At 39.9% G+C, this 23,745-nt stretch overlaps 1 pseudogene; it reads right to left on the bottom strand.

The window, feature by feature from the left end:
• LOC128591336 (potassium channel subfamily K member 1-like) overlaps positions 1–1,317 on the bottom strand; it is a 29,405-nt pseudogene extending 28,088 nt beyond the window's left edge.
• Positions 1,318–23,745: the final 22,428 nt, after the last annotated feature.

Genomic DNA, 23,745 nt, shown 5'->3' with positions numbered 1-23,745 from the left:
TGGGAAGAGTAAGACAGGGACAGAGGGTGTGTTCTAGCTTCTGTCCACACTGGGCTTGACCCCACGAGTAGCCAGACCTTCTGAGGAGCTGTGGAGAATCCACTGCAGAGTTGTCTGCCTGAAGGACAGAGGAGAGGCTCTGTCTCCCACTTGTGGAGGGTTAACTGTAGATGTTAACTCTCTCCCATTCCCAGATCCATGGGGGAGGGGGAAGGTTTGCAGGAGCTCCCCCCCCGCCCCACCTCATACCTCATGAGAAAATCCTGGATGGCATGTGAGAGTGTGCTCGGCTCTACCTATGTTGAGTTGCTGCCACAGCAATGACTGAGCAAAGATGGTCAAAGGATGTGGGGAGGGACACAAAAGGCTTCCAGGACACATCTCCTTTCACCGTCTCATGATCGATGCATCTGAATAAGAACCCACATATTTTGAGCATGCTGTGTACCGGGCCCTGGGCTAGAAACTTCCATGCATCAGCCAGTCAATACCTTGCATGCCCCACTGGGCATGTACTGGTGCTACACCACTGTACATTTGTGGAAACTGAGGTTCAGAGTGGTGATGTGCGGGGCCCTGCTGGGACACGGACTCGGCTCGCCCATCCCTGACTCCTTTTCTTACCCTCTGCTCCTGCTGCCACTGTGGAGGCTGTAGCAGCTCCCACCAGCTGGGCAGGCCCCCGGGCCCAGCCTGGTTCTCACGGAGCAGGAATTGCTCCAGAAATCCAGCCAGGGACCGGATGGCGTCTAATACTTTCTCTGGATCCCTCGAGCTGCCTCACACTAAATAAATACTTGCTGACTGATTGACTCATTCCAGCCTTGCTTCCAAGTTTCCTTGGGCCCCTTCTCTAGGCAGCCTGGCCCCCACTCTGGCCTTTGGGACTCCCCCACTTCTACTAGCTCCCAAGGCCTGAGTTTGGCAGCCGAGGGAGTGTTGCGTTTTGAGAGATATGAGCTGGTGACAGAAGGGGCTCTGTAGTGAAGGTGGGTGGGCACTTGAGCCGTGAGAGGGGTCTTGACATTCCTCATCCCAGAGGCCTCAAAGCAACCTGACATCAAGAAAAATGTTCATTGATAACTCCGAGGCAACATTCCCGGGAGATCACGTGATACAGTGGTTAAGGACACAGGCTCTAGACCAGGCATCCTGGGTGCCGATTCTGGCTCCAACACTCACTTTTCTTCTCTGTGCCTCAGTACCTGCAACTAATTCGTGATCAGAGTAAACACCTTGTGAGGCTGTTGCTTCAGCTGAAGTGAACGACTGCAGTGCCTGGCAGGTGGTGAGTGCTCCATAGATCTGAAATGTCATGGTTGCTATTACTGTGTCACCAGCATTTATAGCTGTAAGGCCCATTTGTTGCTCCTACTCTACTCACGAGCAAACAAGGTTCAGAGGAGGCAAACATCATACATGAATACCAGAGTTTAAGTTCAAATGTAGGTGAGACTGACTCTGAAGTCCGTGTACTCCTGCTATGTCCCCCTTCACACATTTTGATCATTTTCTGTTGGTTATTATTTAAGTATTAATGAGACTTACTTATTATTGTCCTTCACACTTAGAAAACATCCATCATGAGAAAGTTTCCTGAGGGTGAAAAAGAGTTAAACAGTAGGCAATAAAGAAGCAGTTCATCACCGATCCACTTCCAAGACAGAGATTTCTGTCTGGTAGCTCAAGGTAGCCTCCGTGGAAATGAGATAACATAAAATACCAGGTTGTTTACAATCTATTCAGATGTTCCAGTATAGTCATTTTATAAACCTGTAGGATTTAGTACTAGTTGTAAAAATCACCTTCCTATGAAAAAGGGAATTATTCCCAATTCACAGATCAAGAAACCAAGACAGACAGAATAGTAATTTTCCTATGAGCACCCATCCAATGAGGGGTGCAGTCACCCCCCAAAATATGACCATATTTTTTGTGCCTTTAGCTACTACCCCCCATTTCATTCCTCATACTAAGCTTGAAAATGGACCGCTTGGAGGTCTCTACCAGTTCCATGGAGATTACAAGCAGAATGTACTCTATGGTGGGGTTTATAAAATTTGAATAAGGAAGGGTAAAGTAGGGAAATGACATCAGATTTCACTCTTCCTAGCACATGCATGGATATTTCATATATGCAAACCTATGTGACCTTATAGCAATTCAGCCAAGTGGGAATTTGTCCATGTTGCTGGAAGTGAAAATTTAACCTAAGGAGGGTTTGGCCAAAGCCACTTGGTTCTGCCTGTGGTATAGTAAGGAATGCTTGCCCGCCAGTCCAGGCTCCTCCCATTCTACCAGCATTGCTTTGAGGCACTGAGGAAGGTATATTGATTCTACTGGTTTTGCACACTTCTTAGGTGAAGGACACAGCTACAACTTAGACTTTACATTACAAATGCAAACAAAATAACCTACACACCCTTATATTAATTATGTAATAATAATGTATATTTCATATAATAATTATGAAATCAAAACATGATAAAATGAAATTTGGGTTTTGATATTATTGGTATGGTTAGGACAGCAGCTCAGAAGGTAACTGCAATTGAAAGGATAGTTTGTTAAGGAGTGTTCCAAAGAGGAAGGAGCATAATGTGCCACATAAGGCCACATGGGAAATACCAGGGTCAACCAGGAGGCAAAAGGAGTGAGGGGAAATGGGACAAAAATCTTGATTATGTTTTTCACAGAAAGGAGTGGTTGAGGCAGGCTAAGCTAGCCACGTGGGTTTAGGATTGGCTAGCTGGAATAATTTTGGTGGGCTGTCGGGCATAGGGCTATCTCTTAGTAGTCTGGCACCTGATCCTGAAAGTTGGGGTATGAGGATACTTGGTCACTTTTGATGTCACCATGAGAGCCCAGTAAAGAGCTTGGTTGGGGTACATGTTGGTTTGCATATGGAAGCCATCCTGTCCAAGGTTATGTTTGCTAACTGTGGTAGGAATTAGCTAAACATGGGAGGGATAGCCCTTTCCACTGTTGGCAAAACCCCAAGATAGCACACTATCAAAATAAAATACATACTTAATACACCACTCTTGAAGAAAGTAGAATTAAGGGTGTCTTTATGAGAAGAAATAAGTAGACAATATATAATCAAGATGGATGGATGGAACCATGGACCAACAGGGGTATAAGGTTAATTCTCCTTGATGTTCATGATACAAGTCTAATAGGTATGGTTGTTTCCATGGAAACTTCTCTATTTCAAGATCAGGGATAAAACGTAGCCATAAAGCAGCATTCATGGGATCTTGAATAGATATTTCTTCTACTGGTTAGAAAGGAAGATCCTGCTAAATGATGTGCAGGGAGAGTTGCAGGCACACACCTGCCCACTTTGGGTTGCCCATTAGTACTTATTCCCCATAACTCTGCGGCCCAGACATCAGAGCATGGCTGGTTACAAACCTGAAGTCAGCTCCCTTCCAAGATCAATAAAAAGCTCCTGACCAACCTATCTGCATTGACTCAGAGAGAAGAATAAGGATGCAAATCAAAGTCAGAAAATAAAAATTTCTGAATGGATGCTTTCATTGGTTTGTTGGCAAGAAACACGTTCAAGGAAACCAGGTTGGTTCTCAATTCCCTTTTTAATAAATTAAAAATAGCTTCGTCTGATATTTAGACACACGGGTCCCACATGGCCAGGATAATCCATTAGCTCAGATGGAGAAAGCACATTTCTCCATCAGTAACTTGGACTCATCTTGGTATGACCTCCGAACTCATAACTACACTGGGAAGAGTGTTGTGTTTAAACTCTGTACTGCTAAATTCAGAACTTGACTCTCCTTGAACCTTTGCAATTGGTATTTTTCCTTGTGGGGTATTTCTATAGAAACTCATCCCCAAGACTAGCTATTAATTGGAGAAGGTTTATTTATCCTATAGGTTTGGTAATCAATCATCAGATTTCAGCACTTGTTTTTCGGGATTCCATTTCATCACTTGCTACAGTATATATTATTATTCATTATATAAGTTTGTTAACACTGTATTTATTTGACTGAGTCTCCTTCTAAATAAAGGAGCCTTATAAGGTTTTTTTTTAAATAAAAGGTTTATTTTTACATCAGCTATTTGCTTTCCTATGCTAAACCTCCGTTGAAGGCTCCAAGCGGCAAGCAAACACAAATTCCTGCCTTTCAGGCCAGGATGGGGCTATTGGAAAAGTGATAAAAGCAGCTGCATGAGCCCTTTAGCAGATTTGGGGTTTTTTAGCCTTGTCAGTCACTTTCCCTTTGAGTAGGGAATAAGACGGCTGGTAGAGATTAGAAATGGTAATGTAAAAGTTTCTACCTACTGCATAAAATTCTTTCAAATTAATGCAAGCATTAAATTGTCAATGATTTTTCACATAAAGCAGATACTAAACTATGCATGCCTGCTGGTGTTGGTATAAAGTTTTGTCAACATTTTTGGCACACAAGGTATGAGCCTGAGGTCAAAAAATGTTTTTAACCAAATTTTGTTGTTTCAGTTGCCTTCTTTTTTACACTTGTGTGTTATAACTTAAATGTGGATTCCTTTCCCAAAAGTGAAATTTGGCAGGCCATTAGTCCGTAATGTAGTCTAATGCCTTTGGGTATCTTTTCAACATGTAAATGGCTAAGATATTTAGGTTTTTGAGGTTGAAAAACTGTGCACGCACTTCTAACAACTTCTTTTTCAGCTGTATTTAGTATGCGTGTTTATTGCACATGTGTATTCTGCGGCACACTGATTAGACGCGGGATTAATTGGTAAAATATACAAATGTCTTTTCACAGGGAGGTGGGCCTCGCAGAGTAGGAGCTGATATGTCTCCTCGCTTTTCCTGAGGGATCAGTGAGTGGGGAGGTGCAGTCCACTGCTACTCCTGCTCAATGCCGGGAAACACAGAACTTGACAGCCATCCTTGAACCTGCTGACCAGCCCCACAAGCAGGATAACATCCAAAGACAAAGGGTGAACACTCAGGCTTCCCGCTCCTACATCCTGTCTCATCATCCCACACGGAAGGACCCAGGTACAGAATCTGCAGCAAATACTCTGAACATAAAGAAAACACATTATAACTTAATCCACTGTCCAGATCATTGAAAACTCAGTTATTACCTCATTTGAAAGTAATTTTTAACAATTAGCGTAGGAAAGTATTTTATGATTTTTTGCTAGCCTTACACAAACTCAAAATTTCTCATGTCATCAATTAAATATGGCAGCAGAGCAGCAGGCACTCATTAGGCTGGGCTGCTTGAAATTCATGTCCAATTTCTTCCTTATGGAGATCTGCAGGAGCTTTTAAATTTGCACTGGGATGCTGGCAACATCTCCCAAACATCTCAGACACATTGTCTCTCCGAACCTGAACTTTTTTAATGGTGGTTAAACATGTTGTCTGCTTTAGTTTCCTGTCTATCTTCATCATAAGCCAGCACCTGTTTCCAATAAATTATACGCAGAACTGTATCAGCAACACCTTGGCAACAGCTGCCACCCTTAAAAGCAGAGTGCCCTTGAGGACAATACACCTGTGAACACACAGAGTGTTTATTTAGCTGAAATCCAAAACTCTAAGTTACATAAAGCAATTATCTAAAGCCTAATGTATGCCCATTATTAACACAAAATAACCCTGTTCTTAAAAACCAATAAAAATCTATTTAAAGGATTTTTCCAAATCCCACTGAAATTTGTACTCAACTAGAAACCCAGTCCTAATCTGGGACTTAAAATTCTAATGGTGGGCAAGGCAGAGGTTTGTGTGTGTTATAATATTCGTAGCTCATGCTTAGAATTAGGGGCATGAGCATACCTGGGTGGTATAGCCAAAGATTTAGACTATTGAACAGGGACATGCCTATTTAAATAATCTTTGTTATAAGCTACTTTAAAAAAATTTTTTTTTTTTACTATGGTCTAGAGATTTAAAAAGGAATGAATTGTTTCAGTTTGTATATAAATGTGGGAATAGTTCATCTCAGTTACCTTTCTTTATTTGGACAACCCACCTTAAACTTACGGTTCATTACCTAACGGCATTGCCTTTAGGTAATGGGGTTTGCAATATTCCAAATGAAAATGGAACCAGCATCAGCTAAAGACCTTCAAGCGTCCATCTTGTCATGTGAAGTATAGTAACAGTGAAAATTCCAGCCAAATATGTTATCTACTACACACAGTTCAGTTTTCTGAATGTTTGACCTGTGGAACTTTCAGGAAATGGAACCATGTAGTATAAAGAGGGTACCAAAAAATGTACAGACTTTAAGAAAAGAATACATAAAAATTGTATTCCAATATATATTCCACATACAAAATAACAAAAGATGAATACAAATCATGTTTAAGTATCTCTTAAATGGCAGAAGTCAAATGTGACTTGAGTATTATAATTTTAATACAGATTTTTTTCTTTTCCTGAAATGCGTATACATTTTTTTGGCACCCTCTGCATACTGTCAAGCAATTAGTAAGCACAGAATATCGCTTTTGTCTCTCTCGTCCTGAAGCCTCATGGACGCGCAAGGAGTTTTTCTTAGAGTTTATAATCCACTAATCCCCATCAGATACTTCCTGTTGACATTTAACTGATGGACCTGTAGTCACTGAGGTGCGAATGTGTTTTAGCACTTCTGTTCCGCTGAATGCAAATGCTGTGGAAGTGACTGCTAATGAGTATTGCAGCTTCCTGCTTAGTCCTGTCACTGCTGTTCACATCCCTCACACACGAACACGCAGACACCTGAGAATTGGACTCCATGGGAGAGAGCTTCGAAATAGCAGGCCTGTGTCTTATGACAAAGACCACATCACCGTAGGCTTTTCTGAAACTGGCCACAGGGGTGACCACGAGTTAGACTGCTGGAGGTGGAGCAGAGACCAAAGAGCATGGCACACTGTGGGCTTAAACTGGTTTATCCTTCTTGTTGCAATTTGCTGGTGTGTTCATTTATTTAGTAGCTGTTTTCTTAGTACCCGTTCTAGCCTAAAAGCTAGGGAAGCTTAAATGAATTACAGAAATGATTGTTACTTCTCGCCAAAGACTTCTTGTGTATGTCTGAAGCATCTGTGAGGCAAGCCAAAGGTTCTGACCGTGACCTGCAAGCCACTCACCCTCTTTCTGGCATTTCTTTCCTTGTAAAACATGGAGAACAATTCCTGTGACATCTACACCAGCAAAACATGGTGAAACTCAAATAAACAACCAATGTAAATATAGCCTGCACATTCTAAGCTCTGGGTCCTTTGGGGGGTCCTTTTCTTATTGAGCTGTGCTAGCTGGGTAGTTATTTCTTTAGGTGACTTAGCTTGTTGGAAGTTTGAAGAACCAACATGAAACTCCCCAAAATGCAGCCACAGCAGTGGTTTCAGTATCAAAACTCCAGCAAGCATTCCAGCCAGACTAATTCCCCCCTGGATTCACTTAATGTGTAAGGAGATCTTTCAGGCAGACTTCGCTGGGGGAAAAAAAATACGTGCACATGCATATATAGAAAGAAGAAAATTAGGAAAAACGTGTTTTCCTTTTCTAGCCAGGATAGCATTATGCTAAGTTAAGGTTCTTTCTACACAGATAGAAGACATCCTCTTTGATTTATTTTCCTGATTAGAGGTCATCACATACTATTCCATGTAAGTGTGAGAGGCACGTCGTTTGGACTCTAGGCCAGAAGAAGTCCGGGAATGGATTTAAAAAGCTGATTTTTGTCTCTGGAGAATTTAATAAAGTTCAGCAAATTTAAACTGTGCTTTGCTCACTTACTATGTGAGCAAAGCTGTGAGTCCACGTTTGCACAGAAGATAAGATTTGCCATGTTTTTGATAAACAGGTTTTTGAATATCAAAAGAGTAATTCAAAAAACATTCTAAAATCCTATTGGTTTCTCTGCCTGCTTGTCAGATTTCCCATCGGTGATGAAATTCTGCCAAGTACAGATTTAGTGCTGGTCACGAAACAAGACCCAACTTGCGGTTACTTGATAATAACTGTGATAATAAATTCATCCATTAATTTCTTTCCTGTTTCCCTACACGGGTAACATTAAACCAAGATGTTATGCTATTGGATGAAGAGAATTGTTTTTATTCCTACACACATGTGTGTGTGTGTTTACTCACATCCTTTTGGGAGACTTTGTTATGCTGCTAACTCCCAAAGACAACCTCCATTCTTTCTATCCACGTGGAGGATAATGCAAAGGTCAAAAATGAGGTGGTCTGTGATCTGGAACAATCAAAGGCTATCAGAGGCAGTGATAGGCTCTATGATCATGAACAAGGACATGAAAACAGCTTTCATAATAAAGATAACAAACACAGTAGCCTGTATAAGAATAACAGGGAAAAACTCGCCATCATCATTAAACTGTCCCACAGATTGAAGAGAATTGTTTCCTTCAATGGAGCTGAGACCATCGAGGAAACTTCTGTTTTGTTTGTACAGTTTTTATGTATTTTTAGGTTAGACCCATGTGTAAGGAGGAAAACATAGATATTTACGGAGAATTTTCAGTTACTTTTTGACTTAAGAGAATTTGCACACTTTCTGGGGGAATATCTAGACCGGTATGTTTTTCTTTGTGAATGGATGAAACCCATGACTTTTCTTTGTGAATGGATGAAACCCATGACTTTTCTTTGTGAATGGATGAAATCCATGACTTTTTACTAGACTGAAGATCACCCTTCGGATTTCACATGTCCCACATATAGCAATAAGACAAGACTTGGCGTTTCTGTTTACATGCTTTGGAATGAATCAATGGATCAACGCAATTTACTCTCTTTACCTTGAGAGTAAGCTAAAACTCAGGAGGAACTGGAGTGGGTTTAATCGTGACCCTTTCCCATGAGGGTGACTTATTGAAACGCTCTAAGCTTGAGGGTCTGGATGCCTTTTTGTTCCATACAAAACAAAGAGGACAGAATGATCTTGGTGTGTGAAACTCTGCTTGCTTGTGTGGGATTTTGTTTAAGCCCATTTTGAATTGCTGGTTCATTATTTAAAAATGCACACCTTCACAGACCAGTTGTGGTCAAGACATTTATTAGCAAAAGAATGTTGGTCAGTTCCTGGAAAATCTATATGAAGAACTGTCATAGTTTTTGTTAAGAATAAGATTCCTCTTGAGCTACCCAAACCCAAATGTACATGTCATAAAGAGGAAAGGAGAGGGAGAAGCACCAACCTTTATAAGGAAGACTAGCACTAAAACATTTTTGTGGCACCTGCTGTATACACTACATTTTTGTGGCACCTGCTGTATACACTACACTTTCAACTGTCAGGAAAGTATTGTCTCACTCCATACGGGTGTGAAAATGGAGACTATACACACAGCATGTACATTTCACTGCATGGCCTTCTAAAGAGCAGCCCATACCCTACCTCTGGCTCTCTGTTCCACACCACTGGCAGGGGTTGAAATGGGAGGAAGATAGTAGGAGCTTCCCTCTGGTTATTGCTCACAACTCTGCCTCTTCCCCTTGACTTATGACTGCAGAATGTTAACACAGGGTACAGCAAAGAATCCAACTGTAGTTTGGAGAGGTGCTTCCTGCTAGGGAGTGGTGGAGCTGGGATTATCAGTTGCCTCTGTCTGCTCTTTCCTTCCTAGAAGAAACAGGCAGAAACTGGCTTGGGGAGAGCATCACAAACGAAGGGGTGAACATTATAAAATGCAAATGTGACCCCAGGATATGAATATATTGTAATTAAGCACTGAAAAATACTTATCCAATTATGTTGGGACTTTTTTCTATATTATAAACATACATTTCATTCACGAAATTTGAAAATGCACATATCCTCTGATATTGCGATTCTACTTTGCATCTCAGTATTTACTGCATAGTATTTACAGTACAGCAAAACTAACTAGTGAGTACAAGGAACAAGTGAGCACGTGCTCAACCATGTTTGTTGTAGCATTTCCGTAAGAGTAAAAGCAAAGCTAAACTAAACCAACCAATAAGACAAAAAACTTTCAAGGCCTGTTGATAAGAGAAATGAGAGAACACAATTTTCCAAGCAATAATAAGAATATTTTCTTAAATCTGTAGGTGTTGCATTTTCAGGTTGAAAGGGACATCAAGTAACTGGCAAAATGAATACAAAATTACCCAGAATTAGGTAAGTTATCATAAAATTTCAGAACACCACAATGAAGAAAACATCCTAAAAGCCTATGAGGGGAAAAATGAGTCTCCTAGGAAGAATGAGAGCTCAGAAGGACACTGAGGATAAGACAACAATTCAGCATTGCTGATGGCATGACCATGTCGAGTGAAGGCAAATAATTCTCTTGGAAAGTTTGGAGATGAATTATTGCTAGGTAGATAGGAATCTAAAGATAGGAAAAAGTGAGGCAATTATTATCAATTCCAGAAAACCAAATACATTGTATAGAAAAAGTTATGTAGTCATATTATACCGTATATGTCATGAATGAACAGAACTTATAATAAAAATTGATTCAACAATACATTATTATATTACCATAGTGAGAAGTTGGAAAGAAGAGATTACATATATAGCATGGGGTGAAGGTAGAAGGAGAACTCAATCGCTTTATATTCTAGAAAGTCGATCAATAATGCCTAAAACTGAAAAACTGAAAACTGAATAGCAATTTATTTACATTATCTAGAACACCAGAAGACGTCATTTTTCTGGGAAGTGGAATTCAGGGACAGGGAAGGAAGCTGCAGAGAACTGCTGATTTTATCTTAAAGTCTTGTGGTGCTATCTGACGTTTAAAACTATATACATATATGTGTATATCTTTGATTAAAAAATTAAACTAAAAGACAAACCTATTGTGTGCTTTTTGGAAACATTTGGAAAATGAAATGTAAAGATGAGGACAAACGTTACTCATCTGTTGCCCAGATATAAACACTGTGAGTACTCAGTCTTATTTTCTTTCTATTTAAATACACTTTGATGAGATCATAAAGCGTTTACATTTTAAGCCTTCTTTTAATACTTAACATTGCATTGTGAACACATTCCCATACATTAAAACACATTTTGTAGATACCAGTTTTGAAGGCTTTCCAATATCCCACTTTTGTGGGCATGTAATTATTTAGCAACTCATGTCTTCATTGGGCATTTGCATTGGTCTGGTCTTTCATCATTATAAACAATGGTGTGATAAATGTATTTACATATAAATTATTGCTGTTTACATGATTATTATCTCAGGATGACACCCACGAGGTCATAAGAGCTTTTATTTATTTATTTATTTATTTTTATTAAACCATAGCTGTGTACATTAGTGCAGTCAAGGGGTACAATGTGCTGGTTTCATATACAATCTGAAATATTTTCATCAAACAGTTTATCATAGCCTTCATGGCATTTTCTTAGATATTGTATGAAGACATTTGTATTCTGCATTTAGTAAGTTTCGCCTCTACCCATTCTAAGATGCACCGTAGGTATGACCCTACCAATTACCCTTCCTCCATCCCAACCTCCCCTCTCCTCTCCTCTCCTTTGGCCCTTTCCCCATATTCTTGTACTATAGTTGAGTTATAGCCTGCAGGTATGACCCTACCAATTACCCTTCCTCCATCCCAACCTCCCCTCTCCTCTCCTCTCCTTTGGCCCTTTCCCCATATTCTTGTACTATAGTTGAGTTATAGCCTGCATATGAAAGCTATAAATTAGCTTCATAGTAGGGCTGAATACATTGGATACTTTTTCTTCCATTCTTGAGATACTTTGCTTAGAAGAGTATGTTCCAGCTCCATCCACGTAAACATGAAAGAGGTAAAGTCTCTATCTTTTTTTAAGGCTGCATAATATTCCATGGTATGCATGTACCAAGATTTATTAATCCATTTGTAGGTCGATGGGCACTTGGGCTTCTACCATGACTTAGCAATTATGAATTGGGCTGCAATAAACATTCTGGAACAGATGTCTTTGTTATATCGTGATTTTTGGTCTTCTGGGTATATACCTAGTAAAGGAAATATAGGATAGAATGGCAGGTCTATTTTTAGATCTCTGAGTATTCTCCAAACATTCTTCCAAAAGGAACATATTAGTGTGCATTCCCACCAGCAGTGTAGAAGTGTGCCCCTTTCTCCACATCCACGCCAACATCTCTGGTTTTGGGATTTTGTTATGTGGGCTAATCTTACTGGAGTTAGGTAATATCTCAAAATAGTTTTGATTTGCATTTCTCTGATGATTAAGGATGATGAGCATTTTTTCATGTGTCTGAAGGCCGTGCACCTGTCTTCTTTAGAGAAGTTTCTCTTCAAGTCTTTTACCCAGCCTGCGCTGGGATCACTTGTTCTCTTCTTGCTAATACGTTTGAGTTCTCTGTGGATTCTGGTTGTTAAACCTTTGTCGGAGGTGAAGCCTGAAAATATTTTCTCCCATTCTGAGGGCTGTCTTCTTGCGATACTTATTGTGTTCTTGGCTGTGCAGAAGCTTTTTAGTTTGATTAGGTCCTAGTAGCGTATTTTTGATACTGCTTCAATTGCCTGGGGAGTCCTCCTCATAAAATATTGACCCAGGCCGATTACTTCAAGAGTTTTCCCTGTACTTTCTTCTAGTATTTTTATAGCTTCATATCTTAAGTTTAAATCTTTCATCCAGTGAGAATCTATATTAATGGTGAAAGGTGTGGGTCCAATTTGAGTCTTCTACAGGTTGCCAGCCAGTTCACCCAGCACCATTTGTTAAATAGGGAATCTTTTCCCCATTGAATGTTTTTAATTGGCTTGTCAAAGATCAAGTAATAGTAAGTAGCTGGGTTCATCTCTTGATTCTCTATTCTGTTCCAGACATCTACTTCTCTGTTTTTGTGCCAATACCATGCTGTTTTGATCACTATCAATTTGTAGTATAGTTTGAGGTCTGGTAGTGTAATTCCTCCTGCTTTGTTTTTACTTCTGAGTAATGTCTTGGCTATTCGAGGTTTTTTCTGATTCCATATAAAACAAAGTATTGTTTTTTCAAGATCTTTAAAGTATGACAGTGGAGCTTTAATAGGGATTGCATTGAAATTATGTATTGCTTTGGGTAGTATGGACATTTTAACAATATTGATTCTTCCCAGCCATGAGCATGGTATGTTTTTCCATTTGTTAATATTTTCAGCTATTTCTTTTCTTAGAGTTTCATAGTTCTCTTTATAGAGATCTTTCACATCCTTTGTGAGATAAATTCCCAAATATTTCATCTTCTTTGGCACTACTGTGAATGGGATAGAGTCCTTAACTGTATTTTTCAACTTGACTATTGTTGGTATATATAAAGGCTACCGATTTATGAATGTTGATTTTGTAACCTGAGACGCTGCTGTATTCCTTGATCACTTCTAAGAGTTTTGTAGAAATCGGTCTGGGTGAGTATTTTATGAGGAGGACCCCTTGGGCAATTGAAGCAGCTTCAAAAATACACTACTAGGACCTAATCAAACTAAAAAGCTTCTGCACAGCCAAGAACACAGTAAGTAAAGCAAGCAAACAGCCCTCAGAATGGGAGAAGATATTTGCAGGTTATGTCTCCGACAAAGGTTTAATAACCAGAATCCACAGAGAACTCAACCGCATTAGCAAGAATAGAACAAGGGATCCCATCACAGGCTGTGCAAGGGATTTGAAGAGAAACTTCTCTGAAGAAGACAGGCGCGCGGCCTTCAGACATATGAAAAAATGCTCATCATGTTTAATCATCAGAGAAATGCAAATCAAAACTACTTTGAGATAACATCTAACTCCAATGAGATTATCCTATAATCCCTCTACTGGGCATATACCCAGAAGACCAAAAATTACATCATAACAAAGATATTTGTACCAGAATGTCTATTGCAGCCCAATTCATAATTGCTAAGTCATGGAAGAAGCCCAAGTGCCCATCGATCCACGAATGGATTAATAAATTGTGGTATATGTACACCATTGGAATATTATGCAGCCTTAAAGAAAGATGGAGACTTTACCTCTTTCATGTTTACATGGATGGAGCTGGAACATATTCTTCTTAGTAAAGTATCTCAAGAATGGAAGAAAAAGTACCCAGTGTATTCAGCCCTACTATGAAACTAATTTAGGGTTTTCACATGAAAGCTGAAACCCAGTTACAACCTAAGAATAGGGGGAAGGGGGAAAGGGAGGGGAGGGAGCAGGGAGGTGGGTAGAGGGAAGGGGATTGATGGGATTACACCAGCAGAGCATCTTACAAGGGTATATGTGAAACTTGGTAAACGGTCTGTGAAGCTAGTGAATGATGCCCCATGATTATATCAATGTACACAGCTATGATTTAATAAAAATAAAATAAAATAAACCTAAAAAAATAAAGTGATTATTGATATAGTTGGATTAATATTTTTAAAAAAATTGAATTCTAGAATATTTGAATTTTTCACAAAGAGAATGAATTAAAATGCTAAATTCTTAGGTAATTTGAAATATTTCTTCTTTTGTGTAGAAGTCTTAAAAAAGAAAAGGATAAATTTTCTTCCCTATGATCTCCAAGCATGGAAGTAACTACTTATATCCTTTAGGTCATTTACATAATTGACAAAAGACTTTCAGCAAACTTATTAATTTATTTATCACAAAAATCCCATAAGCCAGGCATTATTATCTTTTAATCTACAAACCAAATATATACCTTAGATAGTACAGGTTTCATCCTCCACGCTCCTTCTGGCTCAGAGTCTGATAGTCGAGAAAAGGGTCAAATCTTTGTTCCCTAAAAGCATCTCCTGCTCTGTTACCATGTATCTTATTCTCTCTTTCTGTCTCTATCTCTCTATCTTTCTTTTCATTGTTGTCCAGAACAAACTCATCTCCTCCACAGGCTCTCTCTGAAGACACAACCAAAATGGATTTTCATTCGTTTTCTCACTCCTTCGTGTCTTTCTGGAGTGCTTGTTATGTTCTAAGCCCCATGCTAAAGATGAAAGTTCTGCCTGTTCAACACAAACAAAATCCCTGCTTTCATTTAGTTTGCCTTCTAGTTAGGGAAGCATAAAATCAAAGTTGGAAGTATAAAGAAAATCAGAGATCAGCGCAATGAAGAATCTAAAGTGGCGTGATGGAAAGTGACTATTGCGAGGGGGAATGACTTTAGAGAGAATGGCCAGGGAAGCCTTTCAGAAGAAGGGTGGGCTGAGCAGAGACTGAAGCAGGAGAAGTGTGGACCATGGGAGCAGAAGTGGGGGAGGTGGTTCAAAGACTATAATACAAAAGAAGCTTCTGAGTTCAAGTGATGGGGGGAGGGAGTAGTGATGATGACTGCACACAATTCAGGTGGAAATTAATCATAAATTTCCCTGTTAAATATTTGGGCTTACTATTTCACGTGTAACAATTTTAATAGCAGAGGAAGGCAAGAACACTTATTAAGTGCTCTATTACACAACCCCAGGGGATAAAACTCTCACTGTCCTGCATGTGAATGAGGTTCCCTGCAACTTTGGTGTAATCATTATAGCAACCTAGGGTGTAGACATTATTAGTGTCACCATTTTAAAGAGAAACTGAGACTCAGTGAGCCGAGGTAACTTTCCCAAGGTTACATAACAGATTATGTAGTAGGTGAGCAGTAGAAAATCTTTTTTAACCCAGGGGGTCTGACTGCAGAGCCTCCTACACTTATGCTCCCATATGCTACTAACATTGCTTCTCTCTCAACTCAGGAGCTGTGAAAACACAGTCAGCATGCAGCTACCTGTTGGTCCATCTCCAACACGCTTACCAGAGCCCTATATTCCTAGGACGTCCTCAGTATTGCTTAGCACTGACTACGGGAAAAAATTAGAGATCACATCACTCAGGAAGATATAAAACCCAGCGAAAGCAGAAGTTCTCTGACAGCGTGTGAAGTGATGATCTCACTGGTGTAATTTTGAGAACTCAACTGGAAACCCAGGCTCACTTACCAAGTCCCTTCTTTAGAAAACAACTCTAGATCAGAAACTCAATCATCTTAAAGTGACCTGGAGCATATGGAATGGAAATAGTATCAAAGGTCTATGTTTTGTTTAAGATAATGATACATGAAGAATTTGAGAAGAAGGTTCTTGTCTGGCCTGTTAATGGGAAAGGAAGTCAACAAGACTCTTATCAAAGTCTTTGGGCCATACTTATATTTAAGCACATGGTGAACTTTTTTTTTAAGATCAGTGGTAATAGAAACTAAGAAAGAAGAAACACACACTTTTTGTGTGCGTGGCTAATAGATTCTTATACTGCTGCCCCTTCCCCAATGCAATCTCTACCTTCTGGTGTCTGGTCTCTGTGTTCCTCTGTCCTGGCTGGTGGGCAGGATGCATGACCTGCTTCTAATCTACAGAATATGGTAAAGATAGCAGGATGTACATCGGGACGTATGTGCCAATGGGATGATGTTATGCTGGATTGTAGCACCTATCTTGCTCTTGCTCTCTTTATCTCTCCTTTTCCCTAATTTTCTCTCTTTCCCTTCCCTGCTAGCTTTGAGGTGTCAAGAGGCCATGTCAAGGAACATCATACAGCAAGGAACTGTGGAACAGCCTGTTGAAACTGAGGACACCCTCAGCTGACAGCCAGCCAGAAGCCTTCAGTCCTACAGCTGCAAGGACCTGAATTCTGCCAACAACCTGAGTGAACTTAGAAAGGGATCCTTATCCAGTCAAGCCTCAGATGAGACCACAGCCCCAGCCAAAACCTTTACTGAACTGTTATGAGATTCTAAGCAGAGGACCCAGGTGAGCCAACTGAACTCCTGACTCACAATATGGTGAGATAATAAATGTGTGTTGTCATAAGCCACTAAGTTTACAGTAATGTCACTACATAACAATTTAAAAAAGAATATATTGCTCCACTGGAGGGATACATCGGAGATACATCTTCAGGAATGTACTTTGTATGAGAAAGTATAAAGCTGGAATACTGCCCATGTTTTGCTCATATTGGAGCTGAGGGTCAAGGGAAGCCATGCCCAGCCCCAGTAGGACAGCCCTGACCTTCCTGAGCCAGGATCCTTTGCCTTCACTCTTTAGAAGTGCTGAAATGTCAGCTGTTTCTGCATGTGTGAAGGGATCTTACACAGAGGGCTCATGTCTCAGAACATGCACGTGGTGTTTTTACAGCAAAAATAATGTTGGTTTGCAGGACCTATGTACGTAGGATTTTACTAGAGTAGAGAGGCCTTGGAAAAACCTCCCAAACCAGCAAGGTTATGTTTTCTTTTCGAAAAAACACCAACCAAGTTTAATTTAAATCAATAGAGAAAGTAAGTTGAAAAAAGGAGGAAAAATTACACAAGCACAGGAAAACAAGAGGCTGACAACATTTATGAATCTGGGAGAGAGAAAATTCAATTCAAATGTAGGTGGTGCTGTTTGCTTCTCACCCAGACTGTGGTTGATCTGCCTTCCTGTTAGAAGAAGGCCCTAGGCAGGCACCTTGTCATGGAGAATTGCATGTTCCCTGTACATGACACCTGTTAATTGGTTTACTAAAAGCTCCTGTTTTTGTTCTAGTACCTGTGGCAACAGTTGAGATGTTCTGGACTGGGGCTGGGGAACACAACAAAACATTAGCAAAATAGTTTAAAGGAAAAGCTATAAGAGAAGATAAAAATAACTTACAATATTCCAATGGGAGACATTAGGCAAGGAAGAAATATTTAACATAGGCTAAAGACACTTCTGTCTTGGAAGAAAATGAAAAAATTTCCCCTGATGGGTGATTCAAAAGCAGTCAGAATAGTTGAACAAATACCTATTGAACCAAATGAGAATATTGAAATAATTCATCAACATATTGGCTTCTTCATTGTGCAGAACTTTCATTTATTCAAGCAATATTAGCATATGCTAACTTTTATATTATTTACTTCTAGGAAGTCAATAATGTTAATCCTCTGTTTCACAGACAAGGAGACTGGAAGAGGTTAAGTAACTTGCCCAAGTCATGGGCTAGAAAGTAGAAGAGCTGAGTTTTGAGGTCAGGCTCTCTGATGCTAGTTCTCTTGTGCTTAAGGTAAGAAATATCAAATGTTACAGCATAGCAGAAAGGAAATGCAGGGCACAGTCCATGTTAAGCAATGCCTATGTGCAGATGGGAGAAAACACGAGTCATTCTTGGGGTTGGAAAGTGTGGTGACTGCAGAAAAATGCCCCTGAGAGATGAGTAGAACAAAGGCATGCGAAAAATGAGGTTGAGAACTACTCTCAGAGTAAAACAGAATAATGCAAAATGAATTCCCAGCTCTTTGATCTAAAATCCACTTTTCTAACCATCATTTCAATGTTCATGGAGTGAATCAAAGAAGCTGCCTGCAGCAAAATCCCCTGGGAATCATGTGAGAAGGGAGATCTCTGGGCTCCACTTCAGACTATTTTTAACAGGCTTCCATGGACCCAGATGCACGCTGAAGCTAGAGAAAGATTCTGCCTGGACATGTAAGGGAAGGCAACTCACTTGGAGTATTTGCATGGCAGCCAGGTATACATGAGAAATACTAAGAGGAAGCCTCGCTCACTGGGGAATCTGAGTCACTATTTACCTGGCACAACTGCAGGGCACAGGTAAAGTGAAAAGGAGGAGGAGATGATGATGATCAGGAATGAAGTATCCTCTATCTCTGTGCTTCTGCCCTAAGTGATTGAATGAATGAGACGTGATAAAGCTGACCGTGTGTGCCCGGGGCTGGTCTGCCTGGATGAAGCTATGGCCAGTGGAGGGGAGCACGTCACGCTGCCACATGTCTACAGCTAGAACACAGAAATAATTGATGGCTCACATCCCGTCCCCAGGGGCCAAGCCAGAGGGAAGTCTGGGTAGATAGTCATTTTGAGGAACACCTGTAAGATGCCTAAAAGGTGAAAACTGCTATAATAAAAACACCTGTATTTTCAGGATCCATAGTCAGACTATTGTGCATACACGACTTTTGGTGCAGGGTATCACAGGTAGGCTGTTCATGAGGCTGTGGCCTGCCCTACCTGCCTCTCCTATCCAGACAAAGGGCATGAAACGTTGCATTCACCCTCTTTCTACTTCCTGGTGAATGAGCACAAGGCAGACTGCAGATGGCCACAAGAGATGACTCCTTGTGGAGCCTCCTGGACCTTTTCCTTTCTATCATCTCTGAACCAAGGCATTTTATTGCAGCATCTCACAAATCACCTTATTATAGATCATTACCTGAATCCCTGTACCCCAGGTGCTTCCAAAGGCATCCTTGCAGTGTGATTTCTGATCATACTCCCACCAACTACATGAAACTGAGATGATAGTGCTAAAAGTAAAATGGCTCCATGTTTTCCCTGCTTGTCTTAGTATCTCCCTGAATCCTGAACAGAGCCAGGACACAGCTCACAGCCACTCCCTCGCTGCCAGATCTGTTTTCAAAGCTCTTGACAAGCCACACCCCACATTCATCCTCAAAACCTACTTGTCAGGGGAATGAACACCAAGTATCAGGATGTCCCAAGAAATTCAGTGATGGAAAGGCCTTTTGTGAAGAACAAATTGAATTCCACTCTAACACCAGCAACAGAAGGAAAGCAGCGTGAAATGGGGCAGAAGAGTAGTCCTGGTCTGATTCTAGAAAAAGCTGATGGTGAGTTACTTTGGTAACGCTAATGCAAAGCAGATACTCAAAGGCTGTTCTGAACAGTAGATGGCGGGGAGAAGGAGGCTGGTCTGGGAACGACGAAGTCTGGGAAAGGCTGTCCTTTGAAGTTGATAACTAGATAAGTTTTTGTGAAACAAATCTGATCCTTGGAAACCCCTTGTAGAATCATCTTTGCACCTGCCTTTGCCACTTGTGTCTGCTCTGGGCCTCCTCGCCCAGGCCCGATGTGTGTGTTGTGACGCCTTTATCATGTTTCTACCTGATGTGTGTGTTGTGACGCCTTTATCATGTTTCTACCTGATGTGTGTGTTGTGACGCCTTTATCATGTTTCTACCTCTGCCTTCCTCTCTAGCACTGTCAGACCCAATGGACGTGCCCCAGGTGATCACAAAGTACTTCAGCTCGAGGCTTCTCCAAGCCAACATGTTAGAAAAGCTCTAGCAATCACACAGTGCGATGGATTCCATTATAGTGCCGAGTCTTGCCCTGTAGGGATGAAGCTAAAAAAAATCATAAATTATTTAATTTCAGGTCTTTGCTGATGACTGATAAAATCGAACTAGCTGCTTTGGGCTAAGGATGAATTTGAAACAGAATTTCCTTCTTTGAAGAGACAGTGACAAATCTATTTGATAGACCTGCATGTCAGCATGGAGACTGGCTTAGGTTATGAGCTAGTTTTTTTTTTTTTCTCCAAAATGTTTATTTTTGTCATGTTATTAAAGCCATACCTATCCACATAAATTTGATTTTAAAAAGCTGAGCAAAAAACAAAACAACTCTTCTGTAATTCTAACAGTCCAATTAAACCTGACAGTTGGAGCAGGTCCTTCCAGACTTTTGTCTGTGTGGTTGTCTGAATGTGCATATTTTTACAAAGTTGAAGTCATAATATATAGACACACATGCACACATATATATGAATATTTGCTTTCTTTAAATATTCATTAAAACCTGATTCTTAATGGCTGCATTAGATTATCTAATATCACATTATAGCCCTATTTCACATTCTGTCTCCATTTTTGATTCTTTCTTTAGGATAATTACTCCACCAAAGGGTATGGATAGTTTTAAATCTCTTAAGATACATTGCCAGATTATTTTCTAAGGACTCTGATTTAATTTATAATTCATCAGTAATACACAGGCTTTGAATTTCTTTTGGTTGGGCATTAAATACTTGTAACAGAATTCACTTAATACATGTCAATAGCATTCAAACTACTTGTTAATTTATGTGAAAATACTTGCTCTAATGAAATTTCTCTCTTTTTAATCTTTCAGATTGTAATTTATCTTTTAAATCAAAGTAATGCTTAAAGAGTTTTGCTCTGTTCTACTTCTCCCTGGTTAGGTTCTGTTATTTCCTAAGGACTGCTGTAACCAAGGATGTATATTTTGAAGTAAAAAATATATCACTTATTGTAACCTGAATAATTCCCTGGTCCTGTGCAATTCAGTACTAGTGTGGTTTCTCATAAACAAACATAGGATAGCCAGCAAAATTAATAATATTAAAATGTATCTCTAACTTTACTTGTCTGTCATAGGAACCACTTTTTTAAAGAACCAGTTTGTAATTCCTGTTATGACATTTTAGAATTCCTTTGCTTCTTCTATTCTTACCTATGGTTGCTTGAAAGATTCTCTCTCCCCGCTGTTCCTCGCACTCCATGTCTAAGTCCCCTGCTTTGCCCTTGCTTTTTATCACAGCCCCTTTGCTTTAGATGCTCCTGTCTTAATTTTTTCTGCCTTACTTCAAATTTGGCATCACAAAAGTCTAGAATCAGGTCGCCAAAGAATGCACTCAGGGTGGTAAAATGGTAAGACAGATACCCACGTGCACGCTGATGTACTTTTTCTTTGCACTGGAGTTTTGGACCCTACCCAGTATGTGTCAGTATGAAAACAAGGCTTTGCAGCAGATCATTGCTTGCACAATATAGTCCTGACTCGTACAGGGTTAGCACTTACTAATGTCTAAAAGAATAAGAATTTTAAAAGTCATTATTAAGTGCCCACTATGCCCAAGATATTATGCCATGTGCTCAAGAAGCAAGAAAAATTGTGAAGATGGAGTTTATCTGGTTCTCTATCCATCTTTAGTTGGAAAGATGAAAATCCTTAACATGGGAAGAAAAATACTACTTACTGAAAAAAAGTGTGTGTGTGTATGTGTGTGTGTATAGGGTGACCATAAAGTTTATGTGCAATTTTAAATAGTGTGCAATTTACATGAGCTTTATGGCCACCCTGTATATACATGTATAAAAATAATGATAAAATGAAGGAGAAATACTTCAGATAAGTAAAAGCCAGTAGACTTGTGTAGCAAGTCAATACATATCCTTCCATTCTTTTCCTTAAAATACATCCATTTGTATTTTAATGGAAAATTAAATGAAAGACAGGGCAGCAGGGTCTCCAAATTCTAACTTTTCAATGTAGTCTAGTCCATAAAAGATGGCCTCAAATTTTAGATTCTCCAAATGTTTTGGCAGAGTTAATAGGGTTGCTACAACATCTAAAATAGAAGAAGTGCTCCTTCCATGCTTTGTTTATTAGCTGTTGACCCTCCGCCAGGCACTGTGCTAGGCACAGGGCATATCTTTGTGCGTACAGTAGAGAAGGTCCTTGCTTTCCAGCAGTTTCCAGGGAGGATATTTTGTGAACTAGCCTCAATATTGGCTCTCATTGACCTTGTTTTCCCTTTATCTAGTCTTTTTATCTCACTTCTAAGTCTTTTTTTTTCTGTAGTATATGTTTCCTTGTAAAATGCCATAAATTCCTAACACAAAACTAGATATAAACAACAAAGGAATTTTCTAGTTAGTCATGGGCCAGCATTTCTTGCCTTGTACTTGATTACTTACTTGAGGACAAGCATCCTGTCTCCTTCATTTGAACATGGTATTTATCTTTGTATCTGTCCTAATACTCACACTGGATACAATGTCGTTTTCAATAAATACTTGTAGATATAATTTGTCCCATAAAAATAGTTCCCATGGACACTACCCTTTATTTATTAAAATCATTTTGCAACCACTTAGGCAAAAGGTGCCAATAGATCCAAAATAAAGTTTTGCACAGGTTTTTCTGTTTAAAAAACCTGCTGGATCATGAATAGATAAGATCACTCAAACTAGGTAACTTGATTTTCAAAGAAAAAAATTAGTTGGTTGATAGTTCATTATAATCACAGAGAAGCAAGATGAAAGTTGCCTCACTCAAAAAAGACATTTCACAGACTCTAGCTGAATCTCAGAATCGGGAAGAAAAGTAGGGCTATTGTGGAAGTAACAGAATGATTCTCTCTTGCCTTGTTTCCACTGAACACCCAAAGAGAAGAAAATAACAAATGAAAAGATGCAATTTTTCTATGGACATGGTTCTTCCCTGGTCTACCTTAGCAGGGCACACTTCTGTCCAGTGAAGCAAGGCCAAGTGCAAAATGCAGGTGGCCTCTGACCCAAGACTTGATCAACACAGCATCTATTCAATGAGAGTCAGTGAGCATTTCTCCTGTCTGCTCTGCCCCAGGCAAGATGGAAATGTGAGGGAGACATAGAAGAATGTGGGGAAGGCGAGCATGAACAAACAAACAAGGGAATAATTCTGGTCCCAGGAATCGGGGAGGTGTTCATGGAGAAGACCTTGGAGGATGGGTGAGTCAGATAGCAAGGCAGAAATGGAAGGGTGGGCGTTAATTCCAGGAGGAAGAAACCATGAATACAATGGCATGGTGATGGACAATGTGCTCTGCATTTGGTGAGGTGAATTGTGTAGCTGGACCACTGGAATGATGTCAAAATGTCAAAGTATCCAAATATTCAGGGACACATGAGTAACTAAATTGCATGCTCTGGGTCCTCATAGATGTTTAGAGTTCTATGCAGCCAGATCCAGGCCAGGGAATATTATCTCATCCATTTCTTGTGGGTGCAGAGGAGAACCCCATAAAAGTCTACCCCTCAGCTCTCTCCATAGCTGAGTCAACTCAGACAGCTTCTATACACCTCCTGGATTGGGGAACTAATATCGTTATCTCTTTCATGGAACTAGGCGTTCTTAAGATATATTCATTGAGATCCTGAACCTCTTTGAAAACCCCTAAGAGCTTCCCCAAAATGCC

Source organism: Nycticebus coucang, chromosome 8 (assembly GCF_027406575.1).
Source record: "Nycticebus coucang isolate mNycCou1 chromosome 8, mNycCou1.pri, whole genome shotgun sequence".
NCBI classification, from domain to species: domain Eukaryota; kingdom Metazoa; phylum Chordata; class Mammalia; order Primates; family Lorisidae; genus Nycticebus; species Nycticebus coucang.
The sequence above is the reverse complement of the archived record's forward strand: the minus strand, read 5'-3'. Positions and strand labels throughout refer to the sequence as shown.